Source organism: Dendropsophus ebraccatus, chromosome 1, assembly GCF_027789765.1.
Source record: "Dendropsophus ebraccatus isolate aDenEbr1 chromosome 1, aDenEbr1.pat, whole genome shotgun sequence".
NCBI lineage: Eukaryota > Metazoa > Chordata > Amphibia > Anura > Hylidae > Dendropsophus > Dendropsophus ebraccatus.
Genome location: NC_091454.1, coordinates 17,989,130 through 18,011,800, shown reverse-complemented (window position 1 = coordinate 18,011,800; position 22,671 = coordinate 17,989,130). Strand labels below are relative to the sequence as shown.

General features: G+C 45.3%; 1 protein-coding gene and 1 long non-coding RNA gene across 2 annotated transcripts in view; one reads left to right on the top strand and one right to left on the bottom strand.

The window, feature by feature from the left end:
• Positions 1-8,299, bottom strand: part of LOC138789731 (uncharacterized) — a 68,599-nt gene extending 60,300 nt beyond the window's left edge. The window contains exon 1 of the long non-coding RNA XR_011362778.1: positions 8,211-8,299. This is a non-coding gene — a long non-coding RNA (uncharacterized lncRNA). The remainder of the gene's footprint in view (positions 1-8,210) is intronic.
• Positions 8,300-15,591: 7,292 nt separating this feature from the next.
• The window catches only part of CCND2 (cyclin D2), a 63,593-nt gene continuing 56,513 nt past the window's right edge, over positions 15,592-22,671 (top strand). The window contains exon 1 of the mRNA XM_069968481.1: positions 15,592-15,616. The gene's annotated coding sequence lies outside the window, so the exon portion shown is untranslated. The remainder of the gene's footprint in view (positions 15,617-22,671) is intronic.

Below are 22,671 nucleotides of genomic sequence, written 5' to 3'. Positions count from 1 at the left end.
GTATAATCTTCACTTCTGGTGAATTCAGATGCGCATCCCAATTCACCACTGCACACAATGGGGCGTGTGGCTGGAGCCGCATGCTCCATTGTGTGAACTGACATGTTCTATGTGTATACGCTTTGGCCGTTCCCAACAACGGTTGTAATTTATACAGCACATACGTTATGTGAACATGGCCTGAAACATTATGCAAGGGGTATGGCTGCCTCCATTGTTTATACAACCTGAGATTCTTAAAGTAGGTCATACCCCTTCAATATCTGATAGCTGAATCCTTCTCGTCTGATACCCCATACACAGACAGGACCACCTAAGCCAGGCGTGCATGTGTTCTCAATTGTGCAGTTTAGACTGTAAGCAGGGCCGGCGTCAGCACAGGGCTTACACGGGCAAGTGCCGGGGGCCCACATCACCTCTAGTAGCCCAGAGAGGGAGAGGGGTCCGGTGTTCTAATGTTCAGCCTGCTCACTGTAGTGCAGGGTGAGGGGCTGAACATCAGAAGACACAGGAGATGGAGCAGGGCCTGCACAGAGAGGGAAAAGGGTGAAGGACCTGGTCACATGACTTGAAGGTCCTTAAACTCACAGTGTGGAGAGCAGCAACAGAGAGGAAGAGAGAGAAGACTGAGCTGTAAGTGGCAGTCAGTCAGTATTAGTCAGTAAGTCAATGTCAGTCAGTCAGTGTCTGTGTCAGTCAGCGTGTCAGTAATGTGTGTTTGTGTATGTTAGTGGTGTCAAGTGATTACGCATAGTGTGTGGATGATGGGTGAATAGTGAATGGATGAGGGGCTCGTTGAGGCTCTGTCGCCCCAGGGCCCGCAAAAATCTGGAGCCGGCCCTGTCTGTAAGATATTAGAAGGATAAATTTCCCCATGTTGATAGAGAGAAGTCAATGATGGTGGGACTGGCCAATTGTCTATTGTGTATGGGGACCTCCTGACTCGATTACCGGACGCAGCTCTTCCCTGGTGTCTAGTGGGGTGGATCGATTGATGGGGTGGAGCGATCCACACATCCTGCTCTGGCCGGGGTCTCCGCCAAAATGGCTCTGATCCCGGCTCGGCACTCGGATGCTTGCGGCTGCAGTAGCCGAAAGCATCCGAGTGCCGATCTCATTGATCTTTGCTGTATAAGTATACAGCATAGATCGCAATGAGAGATCAGTATACTTATACTAGAAGTCCCCCAGGGGGAATAACCCTAACCCCAGGGGAAATAACCCTAACCCCAGGGGGGAATAACCCTAACCCCATGGGAGAATAACCCTAACCCCAGGGGGAATAACCCTAACCCCAGGGGAAATAACCCTAACCCCAGGGGGGGAATAACCCTAACCCCAGGGGGGGAATAACCCTAACCCCAGGGGAAATAACCCTAACCCCAGGGGGGAATAACCCTAACCCCATGGGAGAATAACCCTAACCCCAGGGGGAATAACCCTAACCCCAGGGGAAATAACCCTAACCCCAGGGGGGGAATAACCCTAACCCCAGGGGGGGAATAACCCTAACCCCAGGGGGAATAACCCTAACCCCAGGGGGAATAACCCTTACCCCAGGGGGGAATAACCCTTACCCCAGGGGGGCTTCTAGTATAAGTGTAAAAAAAAAAAAAAAAAAAAAAAAAAAAGTGTTGTTATTAGTAAAAAGCCCCCTCCCCAATAAAAGTCTGAATCACCCCCCTTTTCCCATGTTTTAAATAAAAGTAAATAAATAAATAAACATGTTTGGTATCTCCGCGTGCGTAATCGCCCAAACTATTAATTAATCACATTCCTGATCTCGCACGGTAAATGGCGTAAGAGCAAAAAAATACCAAAGTGCAAAATTGCGCATTTTTGGTTGCATCAAATCCAGAAAAATTGTAATAAAAAGCGATCAAAAAGTCGTATATGCGCAATCAAGGTACCGATAGAAAGAACACATCATGGCGCAAAAAATGACACCTCACACAGCCCCATAGACCAAAGGATAAAAGCGCTATAAGCCTGGGAATGGAGCGATTTTAAGTGACATATATTTGTTAACATTGGTTTGAATTTTTTACAGACCATCAAATACAATAAAAGTTATACATGTTACATATCGTTGTAATCGTAACGACTTGAGATACATATATAACAAGTCAGTTTTACCCCAGGGTGAATGGCGTATAAACAAATACCCCCCAAATAAAAGAAATGCATTTTTTTGTTCAATTTTACCACACTTTGAATTTTTTTCTGGTTTCGTAGTGTACCAAATGCAAAAATTCAGCCTGTCATTGCAAAGTACAATTAGTTACGCAAAAAATAAGGGCTCATGCGGGTTTCTGGGTGGAAAAATGCAAGTGCTATGGCCTTTTAAGGAGGAAAAAACGAAAACGCAAAAACGAAAAGTGGCCCGGTCCTTAAGAGGTTAAGAAGGAATGAGCAGAGTTGGTAGGCTCTATGGGGAACCTTCAGCCCTCCAGCTGTTGCAAAACTACAATTACCATCATGCTTGGACAGCCAACGCGAAGCTTTGGCTGTCCAAGCATGATGGGAGTTGTAGTTTTGCAACAGCTGGAGGGCCGAAGGTTCCCCATCCCTGCATTAGACGGTCGGCTGGCCCCACCAAAAATGGTGACTTTTGACTAATATGTACTGGGTCCTTATAATACACCGGTGTCAAGTAGCGCCTCTTCATTTGCGCCACATTGTGTTATTCAAGCAGCGCAGTCACATGACACCTTTTTCATTGATTTCAATGGAGCCAATTATCAAAGGAAGCAACTTTTCTCGCCTATAGAAGTGTTTACATCTAAAGGTGACGACGCAACCGAATCCTTCTCGTGAGCCTCTGGAAAGATCAGACAGATGTCTTCATCCCATGTAACCATTGACCCTCGCAGTGAGTCGGATTCCTGTGGTGCCCTGCCTCCCAGGCGATGATTCAAGCCAGACAAAAGGATACGACCTGACACAGATATTTCCATAACTTCTAAATACTTCCTTCACTAAGCCATTAAAGCTCAGATCAGAGGTGGACGGACAATGGGTCCCAGCTCGCCTTCTGATCCTCTGCCCTGAGGAATTCCAAGTATGTTCCCTGGGAGCTATCTGCAGGTAGATAAGGCCGACCCTTCTTCCCTTCCATTGCATTCTCCAAAATTAATACCTAGAATAATTGGTGTCTTCCCCCTGCTCCGTCATCCAGATCTTATCTAGTCCAACAAAGGACGCATCCGACTTCCAGTCATCCAAGGCGGCCACCAAATCCGTATCGACAATGCACGGACTAGAGGGCTTACGCAAAACACAAAGAAGTCGGGGAGGCCGGACGAGTACTTTGTGAATGAGAAACATGAAAAACTTTAAGGGTACATTCACACTTACCGGATCCGCAGCTTATTTTCTGCTGCGGATCTGCACCATTAGATCTGCTGCGGATCTGCTGCAGATCCTGTAGGTGTGAACGCACCCTGAAGGGGAACTCCAGCAGAAATGGTTTTATTTCAACTCAAGTTTTAGAAAGTTATATAGATTTGTAATTCACTTCTTTTTAGAAATCTCAAGTCTTCCTGTACTTATCAGCTGCTGTATGTCCTGCAGAAAGTGGTGTATCCTTTCCAGTGCTCTCTGCTGCCACCTCTGTCCGTGACAGGAACTGCAAATCCCCATAGAAAACCTCTCCTGCTCTGGACAGAGGTGGCAGCAGAGAGCACTGTGTCAGGCTGGAAAGACTAGACCACTTCCTGCAGAACATACAGCGGCTGATAAATATGGGATATATTTGAAATATTTTTTCAATAGAATTAAACTATAAATCTATATAACTTTCTCAAACCAGCTGATTGGCTGGGCCTGGTATTGCAATTGAGGCCTCTGAGTGAGGGTGGCGCTGTTTTTTGAAAATATTGGGGGAGATTTATCAAACATGGTGTAAGGGAAACTGGCCCTATTTTTTTCATTTTTACACAGTGCTCTCTGCTGCCACCTCTGTGCATGTCAGGAACTATCCAGAGCAGGAGAGGTTTTCTATAGGGATTTGCTTCTGCTCTGGACAGTTCCTGACATGGACAGAGGTGGCAGCAGAGAGCAACGTGTCAGACTGGAAATAATACACCACATCCTGTAGGACATACAGCAGCTGATAAGTACTGGAAGACTTAAGATTTTTAAATACGAGTAAATTACAAATCTATATAACTTTCTGACACCAATTGATCTGAAAGAAAAAAAAATCACAGGAGGTTCCCCTTTAAATTAACAATGTGTAATACTTCATTTCTCCTGTGGTGGCACTGCAGGGACATTGAACAACATTGCTTTAGAGAGGATTAATGTAAGTCTTGCTGTCCGAGTGAGTGGGACACTGGAGTGCTATCAAGGGACAAGGGGCCTCCGTTCTCTTGATCTGTGGGGGTCCTAGTGGTCACACCTCCTATTGATCAGCTAGTTATCCCCTACCCTTCGGATAGGTAGTAAGTTTAAATCATGGAATTACCCCTTTAATTCTAATATCCACCCTTTTTACACTACATCATTTCCAAATCTACTGATAAAGAGTGAAATAATAAAATTCTGACTACCTGCAGTCGCCACTAGGGGGAGCTAATGTCTACATCTACAATATCAGTGCACAATGAAATAAATTTTGATTTTGGGTTTTGAAACAGTCCCCTGCCTCCCTTTAAATGCTAAGAAAGACGTAAGAATCACTTTAAGAAAGGGGGTTTACATTATATCTATGAAAACAATGTTAATTGTGGAATGTAAAATACCAGCAAAGTTCTGCTGCTTTTATATTGATCTCTTTCTTATAAGGAGGAAGCTGGATTTTCCAGATATTTTCAACGCTTGAAATATTTCTAGCGTACAGCGACTCCTATCACGGTTGTATGACTAGTGCTCGAGCCTTGTTGCTATGAAAGTATGTCCTGTTTGTTGGAGTCAAGTCACGGCTGCCCCTATCATACACGGTATACGAGAAACATTGCTGATTGTTTACCTTTATGCTTATACTGTGTTGCCATGTCACCCCCGCAAGTCGACGACTAAATCAAAGGACTCTTCCCGGAGGCCCCATAGATTACAGTCATGGTCGGAACAATGCTTACTGATGATAATTGTGGGATTTATTACATCCCAACATATCAGGAGTACGTGTGAATACCTGAACTTGTTAGGAGAAAGTAACGCCTTTCTCGACTTTTCGTGACTGCAGGCTGTCAGTACATGTTCTGAAAATTCTGTGTTCCCTAAGAAAACCTTTAAAGGGATCCTGTCACAATGAAAATGCTATCCAAGCTATCGGCATCATGTTATAGAGCAGAAGGAGCTGAGTGGATTGATATATATCTTTATGGGAAAAGATTCTGTATAACTTGTCATTTATTGATTGTTTCCATGCTAAAGAGTCCTGCCATTGAGTGACACCGCCCACTGGACTCCTAACAGGGATTTGAATCAATAAGTTACAAGTTATACAGAATCTTTTCCCACAAAGTTATATATCAATCTGCTCAGTTCTTCCTGCTCTATAACATGATGGCGATAGTTTAGGTAGCATTGTTTTGGTGACAAGTTCCCTTTAAGTTTGAAACAGGAAGAATAGGATAGGAGGAAGAGGAGAGGAGGGAGACGTGGCTGCAATATCTCTTGTTGCAGGAGCTGCAGTGTCTCTCCCTTATTGTGAGATTTAATTTACCTTACTATATGGGCCACACATGTGAATATCTTAAAATCTGCAATATAAATTAGTATTGAAAAGATGAGAGGAGGGAGGAAGGAGCAGCTGCAGTATCTCTCCCTCTCTGTAAAAGCTGCAGTATCTCTCCCTCTCTGTGGGAGCTGCAGTATCTCTCCCTCTCTGTGGGAGCTGCAGTATCTCTCCCTCTCTGTGGGAGCTGCAGTATCTCTCAGTCTCTGTGGGAGCTGCAGTATATATCCCTCTCTGTAGGAGCTGCAGTATATATCCCTCTCTGTAGGAGCTGCAGTATATATCCCTCTCTGTGGGACCTGTAGTATCTCTCCCTCTCTGTGGGAGCTGCAGTATCTCTCTCTCTCTCTCTGTGGGAGCTGCAGTATCTCTCTCTCTGTGGGAGCTGCAGTATCTCTCAGTCTCTGTGGGAGCTGCAGTATATATCCCTCTCTGTAGGAGCTGCAGTATATATCCCTCTCTGTAGGAGCTGCAGTATATATCCCTCTCTGTAGGAGCTGCAGTATATATCCCTCTCTGTGGGACCTGTAGTATCTCTCCCTCTCTGTAGGGGCTGCAGTATCTCTCCCTCTCTGTAGGGGCTGCAGTATCTCTCCCGCTCTGTAGGGGCTGCAGTTTCTCTCCCTCTCTGTAGGAGCTGCAGTATCTCTCTCTCTCTCTCTGTGGGAGCTGCAGTATCTCTCCCTCTCTGTAGAAGCTGCAGTATCTCTCCCTCTCTGTGGGAGCTGCAGTATCTCTCCCTCTCTGTGGGAGCTGCAGTATCTCTCCCTCTCTGTGGGAGTTGCAGTATCTCTCCCTCTCTGTGGGAGTTGCAGTATCTCTCTCTCTGTGGGAGCTGCAGTATCTCTCTCTCTCTCTGTAGGAGCTGCAGTATCTCTCTCTCTCTCTCTCTCTGTAGGGGCTGCAGTATCTCTCTCTCTCTCTCTGTGGAAGCTGCAGTATCTCTCTCTCTCTCTCTCTGTGGGAGCTGCAGTATCTCTCTCTCTGTGGGAGCTGCAGTATCTCTCCCTCTCTGTAGGAGCTGCAGCATCTCTCCCTCTCTGTGGGAGCTGCAGCATCTCTTCCTCTCTGTGGGAGCTGCAGTATTTTTCCCTCTCTGTGGGAGCTGCAGTATTTTTCCCTCTCTGTAGGAGCTGCAGCATCTCTCCCTCTCTGTGGGAGCTGCAGCATCTCTTCCTCTCTGTGGGAGCTGCAGTATTTTCCCTCTCTGTGGGAGCTGCAGCATCTCTTTCTCTCTGTGGGAGCTGCAGTATTTTTCCCTCTCTGTGGGAGCTGCAGCATCTCTTTCTCTCTGTGGGAGCTGCAGCATCTCTTCCTCTCTTTCTCATTGTGGAATTTGTCATATTTATCAGCTGCAATGTTTCCCATTGTGGGAACTGTAGTGTCAATCCCAGAATACTATATCAGTAGTACACTATAGGAAGGGCTGGCTACTATATGGGACACTACTGGGAGGGCTGGCTACTATGTGAAACACTATTGGGAGGGCTGGTTACTATAAGGGGTTACTATTGGGGGGCTGACTACTATATGGGGCACTATTGGGGGTTAACTACTATATGGAGCACTATTGGGAGGACTCGCTACTATATAGAGCACTATTGTGGGCTGACTACTATATCGGACACTATTGGGAAGGCTAACTACTATATGGGGCACTATTGGGAACTGACTACTATATGGGGCACTATTAGTGGGCTGACTTCTATATGGGGCACTTTTGGGAGAGCTGGCTATTATATAGGGCACTATTGGGGGCTGACTACTATATGGGGCACTATTGGGGGCTGACTTCTATATGGGGCACTATTGGGAGGGCTGACTACTGTATGGGGCACTATTGGGGACTACTATATTGGGGAACTATTGGGGCTTAGTACTATATGGGACACTATTGGGAGGGCTAACTACTATATGGGGCACTATTGGAGGGCTGTCTATAATATGGAGTACTATTGGGGGCTTACTACTATATTGGGGAATTATTGAGGGCTGACTACTATATGGGTTACTATTGGAAGGGCTAGCTACAATATGGAGCACTGTTGGCTGAATATATGGGACACTTGGGGGTTGACCACTATATGGAGCACTATTTGGAGGGTAGACAACTATATGGGGCACTATTGGGTGGGCTATCATATGGGACAATATTGTGAAGTCCGCACGCCACCCTGACAGTAAATATCAAGGTTGGCCCACAATTTTGTCCAATTTTTTAATTTTGGCCCATTGTGTATTTTAGTTTGACACCCCTGGTTTAGTGTAAAACAGTATAAATACAGTGAGGAGGGGAGAAGAGGGAGAAGCAGCTGCCGTTGTGTCGTAGAGACTGCATGCTGCGAGAGGGGAGAGAGAGTAGGAAGGAAACAACTGATTGGTTTAGATCACACATTTGTCCCTCTATGCAGGGCTGCATAGGAGCCATATGTGCCGCCTCCATAGTGACATAACATAAGGTGGAGGGCCTAGGTATGGTTTGTGCATTGGGCCCCAGTAGCTTCAACCCAGGGTTCATGTTACTTACTATGTAAACATATCTATGGCTTCCCAGCACTGGATGTTTTTCCTTTCCTCTTTGCTTTCACTGCAACGTAGCGTCACAACGTCTTATGCTGGTGAGTAAGAAAAACAAAGATTGAGAAGCCAGATAGGTGCACCATGTACATGCAGACGTGGCAGAGATGGGTTTGACGTTTCACTTTTTTATTCACAAGTGGAATTCAAATCATATCACTGCGCATGCCTGAAAAAAAACCCTGAATATTTCTATATGTTGTATGGTATGCTTCACTAGTCTATCCTAATATTTATGTTGTAGTGAAATGATAGAATCAGGGATTTGATCAAATCCCGAAAAATGATAGAATGAACGCACCGTTCCATCATTTTCCTAGGAATTTGAACAAGTGCCTGATCCCCTTCAGGGAAATGATGGAATGAATGATCAAGGAGTCTCCCGACTCTATGTTTGGTGGTGGAGGCGGACTGGGGAGCAGAGCGGCACACCTCCCCGGCAGGTATATGGTGGATGGGACTGGAGGCGGATGGGAAGCAGAGCGGCACACCTCCCCGGCAGGTATATGGTGGATGGGACTGGAGGCGGATGGGAAGCAGAGCGGCACACCTTCCCGGCAGGTATATGGTGGATGGGACTGGAGGCGGATGGGGAGCAGAGCGGCACACCTCCCAGCAGGTATATGGTGGATGGGACTGGAGGCGGATGGGAAGCAGAGCGGCACACCTTCCCAGCAGGTATATGGTGGATGGGACTGGAAGCGGATGGGAAGCAGAGCGGCACACCTCCCGGCAGGTATATGGTGGATGGGACTGGAGGCGGATGGGGAGCAGAGCGGCACACCTCCCGGCAGGTATATGGTGGATGGGACTGGAGGCGGACGGGGGAGCAAAGCGGCACACCTCCCAGCAGGCATATGGTGGATGGGACTGGAGGCGGATGGGGAGCAAAGCGACACACCTCCCAGCAGGCATATGGTGGATGGGACTGGAGGCGGACAGGGGGGAGCAAAGCGGCACACCTCCCGGCAGGTATATGGTGGATGGGACTGGAGGAGGATGGGGAGCAGAGCTGCACACCTCCCAGCAGGTATATGGTGGATGGGACTGGAGGCGGACGGGGGAGCAAAGCGGCACACCTCCCGGCAGGTATATGGTGGATGGGACTGGAGGCGGATGGGGAGCAGAGCGGCACACCTCCCAGCAGGTATATGGTGGATGGGACTGGAGGCAGATGGGAAGCAGAGCGGCACACCTCCCAGCAGGTATATGGTGGATGGGACTGGAGGCGGATGGGAAGCAGAGCGGCACACCTCCCAGCAGGTATATGGTGGATGGGACTGGAGGCGGATGGGAAGCAGAGCGGCACACCTCCCAGCAGGCATATGGCGGCGGACGGGAAGCAGAGCGGCACACCTCCGGCAGGCATACGGCGTTGGGGCGGACGGGGAGCAGATTGGACAGGCCGGGGTAGCAGGAGGAGTGTCGCAGGGGGGGGGCGGATGGGACCGGAGGCTGACGGGGACCATAGCGGCACACCTTCCAGCAGGCATATGGCGGCGGACGGGACCGGAGGCTAACGGGGAGCAGAGAGACACATCTCCCAGCAGGCATACGCGTTGGGGCAGACAGATTCAGAGTGGACCGGCTGGGGGAGCAGGAGGCATGTCGCAGGGCGGAGCGAGGCGGATGGGACCGGAGGCGTACGGGGAGCAAAGCAGCACACCTCCCGGCAGGCATATGGCGGCAGGGACGGGCAGGGAGCGAAGCAGATAGGTTGGGGGAGCAGGAGGCGCGTAGCAGGGGAAATGAGTGGAACGGGGAGCAGAGAGGCGGCGGAGGCGGATGGGGAGCAGAGAGGCGATACGGTAAGCATGTTCTATGTTGCAGGGGGAAATGATAGAGTTCATTCCATCATTTCCCTGAAAGGGGTGAGTGATTTGATCAATTCCCTAGGCGCGGTCATTTCATCATTTCCCAGGATTTGATCCCTTTGTGATTTGATCAAATGCCTGATTCTATCATTTCACTGCAACACATATATAAATATGGGAGCAAATTGACTCTGAACTAATCGAATTTGCTCTGAATTTCCCCAAAAATTAAATTTGTCGAGATTCATTTGGGTCAATTTCAGTTAATAGTATAGGGCACTACAGACAGTACATACAAGAGCAGGGACTCCTGTCAAAAGTAGGAGTCCCTGTTCCTGTACACTAAGTGGCACAGCGTACACTGTGGGGGATTTATTACGACCGATGGATCTTAAAAGCTTTCTATGTTTAACCTAACATTAAATATTTGGCCACTAGGTGTCTCCCTTCCTGTCAAACTGCGGCCCATGCTCCCATCTGTGACAATATTTGGTCTTCGGAAAAAAATGACCACACACAGGAAGTCCCGATCCTTTGTGCACTGTGATACTCATTAACAGCCATTTCTGAGCAAGACAAGTTAGTATATAGCTGCTGCGCATCCACATTCAGCAGCAGAGAATCCTGCGGGTGCCTGCATTGTATGGTCAGCTCTCCTGTGACACAGCACCAAAACCCCTGTAACCACACAGTGACATTATATTGACTGAATTGTTACATAACAAAGAGCATTGTCTCCTGGTAAGCTGCAGAGCTGATAATAGAATTAGGGTCCATTTACACAGAAAGATTATCTGACAGATTATCTGCCAAAGATTTGAAGCCAAAACCAGGAATGGATTTTAAAAGAGGAGAAATCTCAGACTTTCCATTATGACCTGATCTCTGTTTAGATAATGTCAGATAATCTTTCAGTGTAAATGAACCTTTAGAAAAAGTTAATATAATTAGCCTGTTAATTGCCCTCAGGTGATATACAACCTGCATGATGGACAGGTGTCTTTCCTGTGAGCGGCAAAGGACTGTGACTTCCTGTGTTTGATCTCTTGTTTTGAACAGAGAAAAGACCAAATGTGAGCACGGAGGGAGCATGGATCACAGTTTTACAGGAAGGGAGACACCTAGTGGTCGTATCTATAATGTTAATTTAAACATAGAAAACTTTATAAACAAATAAAAAATAAAGCGAGTATATTGCAATACCGCTTGCAATCACAACCCATGTTTATTTTTAAAAAATATATATATTTTTGTGACATGTACACTTTAATCTCTGCCCCTGTGTCCCACAACAGATTTATTGATAGGTTATCAAGCTAAAATATTTTTCTTTCAAATCAACCGGTTTCAGAAAGTTATACAGATTTGTAATTTACTTCTATTTAAAAATCTCCAGTCTTCCCATACTTATCACCTGCTGTTTGTCCTGCAGGAAGTGGTGTATTCTTTCCAGTCTGACACAGGGCTCTCTGCTGCCACCTCTGTCCATGTCAGAAACTGTCCAAGAAAGGTTTTCTAGAGGGATTTGCTACTGCTCTGGACAGTTCCTGACATGGACAAAGGTGGCAGCAGAGAGCCCTGAATACACCACTTCCTGCAGGATAAACAGCAGCTGATAAGTATGGGAAGACTGGAATTTTTTTTAAAATAGAAGTAAATTACAAATCTATATAACTTTTTGAAACCAGTTGATTTAAAAGAAAAAGGCTGGATAACCCCTTTAACAAATGCAGGGAATCTGAGGCTGCCTCCCTGTATGCATTGCCCCCAGTTCACCCAGCAAATGTGTGCAGTCCCCTACTCTGAGGGGCCGCCCATACACTGTCTACTTCACGGCCTAGCAGTATTGGCTTATACGTAACCAAAAACATTCAAATATATATATATATATATATATATATATATATATGAGACAGGTAGCAGTTGTGATGTTCACATCCCTCGAATTGGGCCTGAAAAGAGTTAAACAACCTCGGCTCTGCTGCATCTGTCCGCTCACCCCTTCTGTTGTGTGAGGACATCAAAGCGACGTATTAAATGCGGCATTGTCCGGAGAACACGGGGAAGTAACATTTCCACTCGGCTCAGCATTGGTTAGGCCTCGCTTGGAACGTTTGCCTTGTTCTGGGCACCGCAGCTCCAGAAACACGTGGTTAAACTGGAGCGTGTCCAAAGGACAGACAGAGAAATGATTAGAAGTCTGGAGCATATGACCTATTAAGAAAGGCTGAAATAATTGGGTTTATTAACCCCGCTAAGGGGACGCAGAGGAACTACACAGGAGATTCCAAATACGTATAAGGTTTGAGCAATGGAGCCGTTATCTTCTGGTGAGGAGATAAAACTGGGCTTGGACACTTCCATTGGCCCCACTGATATCACAGCTTGTACTTCTGCCACGGGGGCCAAAGGATAACAGGAGGCCCCCTCAGTGTTAAAGGGGTTCTTTAGGATTTCACAAACTGGGTTAAATAACACGATGCAGATAGTCCCAGTGCATGCTGATGGTTTGGCACCTATGTATACTATGCCGACTATGACCATAGAGGTGCCGTATGCCGGTGTTGTGTCGGCTCTGTGGGTGTAGGGTCACTTGGACACTTATCACGGTAGCCTGGAGTGGTGTTGGAACCCACCCCCGGACAAACGGGCACTGTGGTCAAGGTTAGGATAACCGAAGTGTAACCTGGTGTGTAGGTGCGGGTGCAGAAAGAACAGACCAGAGTCTAGTATCTTAAAGAGGATAACGTCTGTTTACTTAAAGTCTTCAGTGCAATACAATAATAAGACTGTGATAACTTCAGGTGCAGGCAAAGGGGTCGTAGTATTAGACTTTGTAAGTAAGAGTAGAGTGGAGTGGTGGAGCATCTTGGGCTCTGCCGGGATAGGGTAGTAGAAAAGAGGAGAAGATACTTGTACTTATAGATCCCTTTTTGATCTGACCGCCTTATGCCCTATAGTGTCGGATTACCCGTCCTGCTAGTGTACGAGGTCCCTGCGCTGGGTTAAGCAGACGTTCCAGGGTTTCCCAGAATAGCGGTGCGTTACAGTGGGATACGTAGGCTTACATGCTGCTTTGTCCTACTGGGGTCAGTACCTAGCTCAGGTATATTGCCCTGTGTATTGTAGAGAGTATCCTTGGCATGGACAAGGTTTGCCTCAGAGGACGTCCTTCCTCCTGAGGGGTCTGGCTCTGCATGCTAGTGTTTCTTGGTCCCTGAGGAGGGTCTTGGCCTGAGCACCTCCCTCCTCCCACCAGGAACTAACCTACCTTTTATAGGGGCAGACTAAACTTACTTGTGATTGGTGGGGCTGCGTGGTGTAGAGAAAGGAAAGCTAGGATAGGAGAAAGAAAGGAGGGAAAACACCTGTAATAGGCTGAAAACACACATGTGACATACAACAGTTTAACACAATGCTTCCTTCAGCTGTGCTTTAGACAATAAGTCGATTGTACAGACAGTGACACCTAGTGGGAAAAACAAACAGTACACTTCTCCTTCATCCCACTGTGAGAACCTGAGTGAGTTACTTCGCCCAGGTGCATAGAAACTTAGTGGCACACCTGTGCTGGGACACTACAGAGGGGAATGTATGTGTCAGGTTATTCATGAGCTAACCAGAATGACAGCAATTTGTAGTGTATACCATGGTCTGGGAGCTGTATTATTGGTAGGTGCTCTCAGGGACTGGGATGTTGTGTAGGGAGGGTTATACATAATCCAAGCCCTGTCCAATGTGGTAACATCATTTAGGTGATATCCAGATCCTAATGTAGCCATGAGTCCTTGCCTTGCTTACCCCCATGTGCCTTCCTAATTACCCACATAAGTGTCTACCTCAGATACAGCAAACAGGTACCCCATATAAATTCACAAGTGTTGACCTCAGATGCCCCCATAAATGCCTGATTCAGGAGACCCTATATGTGCCAACCTAAGATACCCCCAGAAGTACCTGCTTCAGAGCCCCCCATAAATGTGTACCTGATATAAGTGCCTACCTCAAATCCCCACATAAGGGCCAGCTTTAGAGCCCTTTACCCCCATTTGACCCCCTAAGGGTTGACCTCAGATTCCCCCATAAGTGCATGCTTCAGAGGGGGCATAAACGCTGCCTCAGATAACCCCTTCAATGTCTACCTGAGATATTTCCATAAGTGTCTACCTCAGATACTGCAAACAGTGCCTGCTTCAGAGCCCCCAAAAATGCCTACCCCATACAACTCCCTAAGTGTCGACCTCAGATACCCCCATAAGTACCTACTTCAGAGTCCCTATGCTTCCCCTATTTAACCCCATGTGTCGACTTCAGATACCCCCATAAGTCCCTGCTTTAGAGCCCACCCATAAATGCTGCCTCAGATAACCCCTTAAATGCCTGCCTGAGATATCCTAATAAGTAGCAACCTCAGATGCCCACATAAATGCTTTCCTTAAAGTGCCTACTCTCCCATGAAATCCCTGCCCGTGCCTACCTTTTATGCTAGTAGTATAATAGAGAGGGTGCAAGGACACATGGTCCTTGGTCTCCATCACGTTGAGGACTTAGAGGGTCCTCAAACGTTCATCCTCCCAGTTCTTTAAATATGGCTCCATGACATCAGGTTTCATTATGAAAGGAGTGATGGACAGGTCAGTCATGGCTGCCTCCTTAAGTGGCAGAGAGAGTCCAGGTCTGACCACTACCTCCGTACACCCTATAGTCACCACCACCAGCGACCAGCTCTGCTGATACCACAAAATGGGATCTGTCATTGACTGTGAAAACTTTTCAAGATGATTTCCATATGACCACAATAAGCGGCAGGACTTGAAAGGGGAAGATGGCCTTGGGACTTTTGAGACAATAATGAATGGTGGAAAATCCTTTTAAATATATGAGTTTCAAGTTAAAAATGCTTCAATAAAATTGCTGATGTAGTCAGATCTATACACCATCTATACAATTATCGGAAACCGGTGTGTTGTTTTTTTTTCATGGGGTTTTCTGATCACAAACATCTTCCGATCTGGGTACCAAATTGCTGATCTTGCAAGGGAGTGCTCATTTTCCCTATAGCGGCCACTAGAGGAGAAATGGAGTATTACGTCTGGCCATTTAAATAAATGGGCGACTGTTTATTGCATGGATAGTGGTTTCCCCATCTACTGTATATCCCCTAATATAGGGCATTTTGTATAGGTTAATAAACCTCATACTGTGGATTATAGAAGATCAAAGAGGAGAGAGAACAATAATATCACCTTTCTGCTTACCTTTCTTTTGCAATGTGAACTGTGCACCACCCACACAGTCAATGTCAGCCACAGGCGCCACCTAATCTAGATACCTTCTGGTCCAAAAAGTGCCGTCTGATCACATCCTTCTAAAAATCAAAGTTCTCTTATGTGCCGTCAATTCCTGATGCTGTCCTTAAAGGGGACGCTCTCACTGACGCTACCCTTAAAGTGGACGCTCTAACTAACGCTGTCCTTAAAGGGGATGCTCTCACTGACGCTGTCATTAAAGGGGACACTCTCATCTAACGCTGGCTATTCAGGTATTTGGGTTATGTAACCTGTTCAGACCTTTAAACTGCATTGTATTTCACAATATATGGAAAAAGGGGAATATAACAATATCGTAGAAAACATATGTCACGGCTGGGAAGGGATGAGCAGGTATTGGTGAGGGTGACTGGTATAAAGTAATGTACAAAGATGGAGGTATCATATATAGCTGGGAATAATACAGTAATGGCCAGAAGGGGGAGGTCATTGTACTGGGGGGTCTGTGACGATAGATAGATAGATAGATAGATAGATAGATAGATAGATAGATAGATAGATAGATAGGAGATAGATAGATAGATAGATAGATAGGAGATAGATAGATAGATAGATAGATAGGAGATAGATAGATAGGAGATAGATAGATAGATAGATAGATAGATAGATAGATAGATAGGAGATAGATAGATAGATAGATAGATAGATAGATAGATAGGAGATAGATAGGAGATAGATGATAGATAGATAGATAGATAGATAGATAGATAGATAGATAGATAGATAGATAGGAGATAGATAGATAGGAGATAGGAGATAGATAGATAGATAGATAGATAGATAGATAGATAGATAGATAGGAGATAGATAGATAGATAGATAGATAGATAGATAGATAGATAGATAGATAGATAGATAGGAGATAGATAGATGATAGATAGATAGATAGATAGATAGATAGATAGATAGATAGATAGGAGATACATAGATAGACAGATAGACAGACAGACAGATAGATAGATAGGAGATAGATAGATAGATAGATAGATAGATAGATAGATAGATAGACAGATGATAGATAGATAGATAGATAGATAGATAGATAGATGATAGACAGATAGATAGATAGATAGATAGATAGATAGATAATAGATAAGAGAAACATGGGATAGATAGATAGATAGATAGATAGATAGGAGATAGATAGATAGATAGATAGATAGATAGATAGATAGATAGATAATAGAGACATGGGATAGATAGATGTTAAAGTGACACTGTCCCCCTCTTTTTGCATTTTGACTTCTCTACACAGGTGTAATGGGTAAAGTTGCTCTGTATCTGCATCGCTTTTATGGACTGGGTGAGTGCCACTGTATTCTCTATGTTGCAGATAGATAGATAGATAGATAGATAGATAGATAGATAGATAGATGATATTCAGCCTCCTATTGCCCTTTCATCCTCTGCCTCTGTGTCAGTCCTCACTGCCGCGCTCTCATTCTACGTCCAGAGTTACCAGTGATCTGATTGGTTATCAGCTGCTGCCCTCATCTTTATATCTAGTAACACCCATCAGGATGCAGCTATAGGAAATGGTGAACGATCTGTAGAGCCGGCTGAGCGCCTTCCCCTACGCTTCGCCCGATAAATATAAGGCGGCTTAGAGACGTCTGTAGCTGATTTTAAACAAATAGTTTGATGAATTCTCTTAATAATGGCTCCTTTGTGTGAAAAGAAATTACCCCCCCCCCCCCCCCCCCCCCCCCACACACACACACACACACACACACACTTACTTCCCGACCCCCAATACACCAATGTCTACGAACCTGGAGTGATTAGGTGCATATGTGCCGGAGGTATAAATCATAGGAACCCGTCAGATCCAATATACGTGCAGATTTTATTGTCTGTAGGGTTACGTTTGCCCTTGTAATGAAAATAGGCTTGTTTCATCGCAAAGCAAACACCTCCATTGCTCCACATGTCTCCATCACTTATTTGCTTCTCGAAATCATAAATGTTTTTTTTTTTGTTTTTGCTTACGGAATTTCTTACATTCTATAGAGCATCATAACTTTATGCTGTTTAGGTATGCACGCTATGACATCAACTTGTGGATATCTCAGTTTATGGGTGGGTTATGGCTAGCCGTGTCCTTGTAGACTTGTGTTCATTGAAAAAGTGGAGACTTTGTTTATGAAGAAGAGCGAGAAGATAACAATATTGACATCTTGGATCCAGTATAAAGGACCCATTCATCTTTAGTATACTTGCACTTTATTGCAATTCCCTAATACAGTGTAAGGGAACCCGGGACCTGGATGGAACACAGGGACAGACAATGTGATCCCTATCGCTAGTCCCCCCTAGACCCTTCCTACATACTTGCCAGCCCAACCCTAGGTGGCCGTGACAACTGTGCGACATTCCCTTCACTAGGTAAGGGAAAAACAGAATGAGACAGACAAACACAATAAAGAATGGTCAGACAGATACAGGTCAAACCATAGATGATAGAACAGTACAAAAACAGCAGGTCAGAAGGACAGGCAAAGAGGTCAGACTTCCAAGCTATCCAATCTAATACAAATTGCCAACTCAAGGTGCAAGAGACTATCGCAAGCCATGTCCCAGAGCACAAGCGGATTTTTTAATGAGATTCCAGAATTCCGGTCCAGGGTGTGATTGGACCAGTCCTCTGACATCCAGAACACACAATGGATAAGTGGAGAAGGTAACTGTCCATCACTACTCAGTCAAAACCATCTGCAGCCCAGACAGGTTCGGATTGGTAGAAAATATGCACACTGACTCATGGCCAAAAGCACAGTCCTGGCTGTACTTTACGGGCAGAGGACAGTACTTTACAGGCAGAGGTCTGAACAAGGGTGGACATAACATATGGCATGTATAACCAGAACTATGCCCTAAAAAAGTAAGGGTAGTGCCTGGTGCCCCTCTGTAGCAATAGAAGGTTTTACAACCAGAGCTTCTTTCTGTTACCACATCCATATACCATCTCCTTCCAAAACCGTGGACATTAATATGGAGTTGGTCTATTGGTTTGAGGAGGCATTTCAATGATAACGGCAATTTTGAAAACTATGCTCTATGCTTGTTGAGCCAAGGGTGGAGTAGATAGTGTTGCTTTGTAACTCCAAAGGCCCAGAGATCATAAGCTGGTAATGACCCCTTGGCTGCACGGATAGCCTTCACCTCTCCAGTGTTGGTTGACTCGACTGGAATCAACTACCACTCTTCTTTCATTGAAAACAGGCAAGTAGAGTATGAAAGTATGAAAGAAGAGCTGTCAGCGATGGGTTGAAGCAGGCCAGCCAGGTTCTTCTGAACCAAATTTTTGCATAGTTATTGTCATACGGAAAAAAACAAGGGAGAACTGTTGTTGCCCAACACTAGTTGCAATTGAAACCCTCAGACCCCAACCGATGAAAACTTTTGACATGGTACCAATGCCCCAATGTAAAGCAGCGAAGGGGAACTTTTCCTGACCTGCAGCGGAGGGACCAACTTTTGGAGAAGCCTTGGGATGACTCATTGAGTCGTGAAGAGGGTCTACGTCGAGAGATTATGCAATAGTGTGGGACCTCTAATAGATGAAACGACCCTTTGAAGAACTTTTTTTTCAAAAAGCAGAAGAAAACCTATAACCACCCTCAACCTTCCCTTCGCAGAAGCTTCCAGGCTGCGTTTATTTTTACATAGCCTCGCTCATTTATCAGTATCTCTTTAAAGGAAAAACCTCCGTTCACAAGCTTTGTGGTGGGTGAGGACAGAAAAATTCAACCCTGGTATCAGCTAGCAGCTGGTCTCTGACACAAAAACTCAAGTGCTATCAGTAGGAACATGAGAGAGGCTGAAGACACACAGACAGATGCTTGACAAGAATGTGCTGCTTTCTCGAATAGGAGGAGAAGAGAAGGGGAAAAAAAAACAACAAGAAAGCAAAAAGTTACAGATCAACCGTAGAGGAAAATAATTGACAAATATGCCTACTTTCCATAGTCCTTGGTGCATTAGGCAAACAAGTGTGTTGTGTGCACATATGAAACAGGTGGAGGCTCCAATGACTAACTTTATGACTCACGATCCTTTATTTGCATGTTGAGAGAAAAAAAAAATTGTTATTAGTATTTTCCCAAAAATGTGGCCGTCAAGAGCCGACTTGCTGTAATTGTGTAGAAGGAGATGTTTGTCCTCTAATAGCTCAGATCTAGTGGATGGGATTAACTTTTACTGATGACTTAAAGGCTTCGGCATGGACTACAGAAGAACTTTACAATGTTTTTTTTTTTTAAACTTCTTCCAGAGGATATAAACTTTAATGTGGAAATGACTTAATTGTCCCCATTTTCTTGTCTTACTCATAGCATCCGAAGATGATTTACTACCTGGAAATATTTCTGGAAGGTGAATGGAATATAATAGTAGAGTCCTGTGTGAGCGGAGAATGTGCTGTGACACACAGTGATGCCATGGTTCTATATGAGGAAAGGCTTCTCACTTTTTGGGGGGGAACAACTAGCTCGGCACATGGTTATTGGTGGCACCATATGTAGAGATTTGTAGCCACTTTAATGGTGGGGGTCACAGAGATGGTACCCAGGGTGTAACTAGAACAGACTGGGCACCGGAATACAGAAATATTACATAGAGGGACTCATAGGTGACCTCTTCTCTGGTTCTCTTTTCTTCTCTATCCAGGCCAGACTGCCATGTCTTCTCCCACAGACCTTTGGTCTCTCACTTCTTCAGCCCATTCCTACTCTCTATGGGAATACAACCTCTATCCATTTTGCCCCTGTACTGCTACCACAAGTTTCCATCAGGTTAGACGAATCTATAGGGAGCATTCATCTAACCTGCTGATAGTTTCCCTTTAAAGGGGTATTCCAGGAAAAATTCACTTTTCCCCTATCCACAGCGCTCTTCCGTCACGCTTGGCTCTTTCTGTCGCTCCATAGGAATGAATAGAGCCTCGGGTCCCGCACCATACCCATGGCTCTATTCATAACAGAGCCGGTTGGACCCCCGCGGTCTCCTACTTTCCCCCTATTCTGTGGATAGGGGAAAAGTGTATTTTTACTGGAATACCTCTTTAAACTAACATCCCCTATCTACTGGAGAGGGGATAAGTGTGAGGTCACGATCGTCTGACTGCTAAGCCCCCTCTGCAGTCGCCAGAACAAGGCATCAACTACTTTGTTTTGAATGGAGCGGTCGGTGACCATTAATTCCTTCTCTATGGAAAGGCCGAAGACAGCCGAGGATGGTGCTTAGCTCTGTTGGGCAGTTCCATAAAAAATAAAACAAAAGAGTCAGGCCCATTTCTGGAGATTGAAGAGGGGCTGTCGGACCACCACTATCTCACACTTTTCCCTGAAACTGTCAAAACATATGTAGTCATAAGGGTCAATGAAACAGATATATGGAATACTCTCTTATGAGTCTGTCTGTGGCAAGCAAGGACCAAGGGGGTCACTAAACAAGTCAAAAACATCTTTGACAGGATATTTCTGTAGAGACACTAATGGAAGGAACATCTCTAGTAACCACTGTTAAAGAAGTATTACAGTGTAAAATCCCATCAAGCCCAAGACCAATCTTCTCCCATGACTCCTATGATAGCAAAATGGTACATTACTGGGCCTTGTAGTGGACTATGGCTCAGGTGGAAACCATAAAGAAGTTGTGCTACCCTATAACAGCTGACACAGGAGTAGTACTCACCTTACTAATCTAGATTCCCCACAGGTCTTTGTTCTTTCTACTCTAACAATGTACTGGAGCAATGACCTCGGGGGCATCAACATTACAACCAGTATGGTGCCTGGCATTTACCAGACACTGTAACACGGCATTTGGTTCCATTATTTTAGGTGTTTTTGATAGAATCTGAAAAAGAGTCCCCACGCAGATGTGAACCCAGCTTTATTAAAAAAAAAAAATTAAAAAAACTTACAGGGTGGATATATTAAGATGAGAGGCAATATTTGAGAAGCTTTTCCTGATCATAAGCTTCCCTTGACCAGAGATCAGATGTAATAGGTGGTGGAACCTGGCAGTAAGGGCCAGTTCACACAGAGTAAAAGTGTCAGAATTCTGTGGCGGAACTCTCCACCGCAAAATCCCACCTATTGGAGGGCTTGTGCGCCTCCCCTCTCCGTGCCTCTCTGCTCAAAGAACTGACGTGTCCATTCTTTAGGCGGAGAGGCGCAGAGAGCGGAGGCGCGAGCCCTCCTATAGACAGACTGTAATGACACTGAGGCAGGTGGGATTCCGCGGTGGAGAGTTCCCGCCACCCAATTCCGCTGCTTTTACTCCATTTGAACTGACCCTTAGTGTTCAATTCCTCTGTGGCGCTGCCACAGGGCAAATGAAGCATTACATGCCTAGATGTGCAGAGTGAGAGATGCTATTTGCACCCACTCCTTCCTCTCGCCAATAGATGGGGGTCCTAAAAAGATCCCCTTCTAACTCTAACGGTTATTATGAATTAATCTTCCGTTTCAGTACAATAATTTAATGCAATATCACGTTGAATACATTTGTTATAAAGTGGTTGTCTGGCATAAATTAAAAATCTATGGAGTTGTGGGAAACACAACAGTGTGGTATACTTACCCTTCCCACTCCAAATTGCCAGTTTTCGGGCCACCCGCTGTCCACTGCTGTCATCGTTTTGGAAACATCAGCTGACGAGCCGCTCCCACTGGAGAGACTGCTTAGCATAAACTATGGTGAGCGGCCATTTCCGGTAGGAGCCCAGGAACTGGAGCTGCAGCGGAGCGGGACAGGTAAGTATACCACACTGTTTTCTCCCCCACAGACCCAGAAGAATAGTAGATTTTCAGGTTATGTTAGGCAACCTCTAAAATAAAAATTTCTTCGATTTTTTTTTTAATCACATTTTTCTCTAAAAAAAAAATCCAATAAGCACCAAATGATAATTCCATATTTGTTATGTCTGAGTTTATTAACCTATACCTACCCTGGATCTTTCATCTGTTCTGACATGTCTGTTATCATACATACTTGCCTTGCATTTGTCATTAAATAATTCTGGGACATTTTTCTTAGAGCTCCACATTGTGTCATTTCTTATTTATTTTCTGAATAAATTAACAACTGGGTGTTACCGTACCTCCTGTCAGTCGGGTGTGTCCCTATATAATAACAACTCTCTCAGCACTAACTGGACTGTGTCAAATTGTGTCGGCACACACCCCATCAACAAGTTAACACCCAATTGTCAATTTATGTAGACACGTAGAGTTATAGAAAAATATACTCCAATATTGTT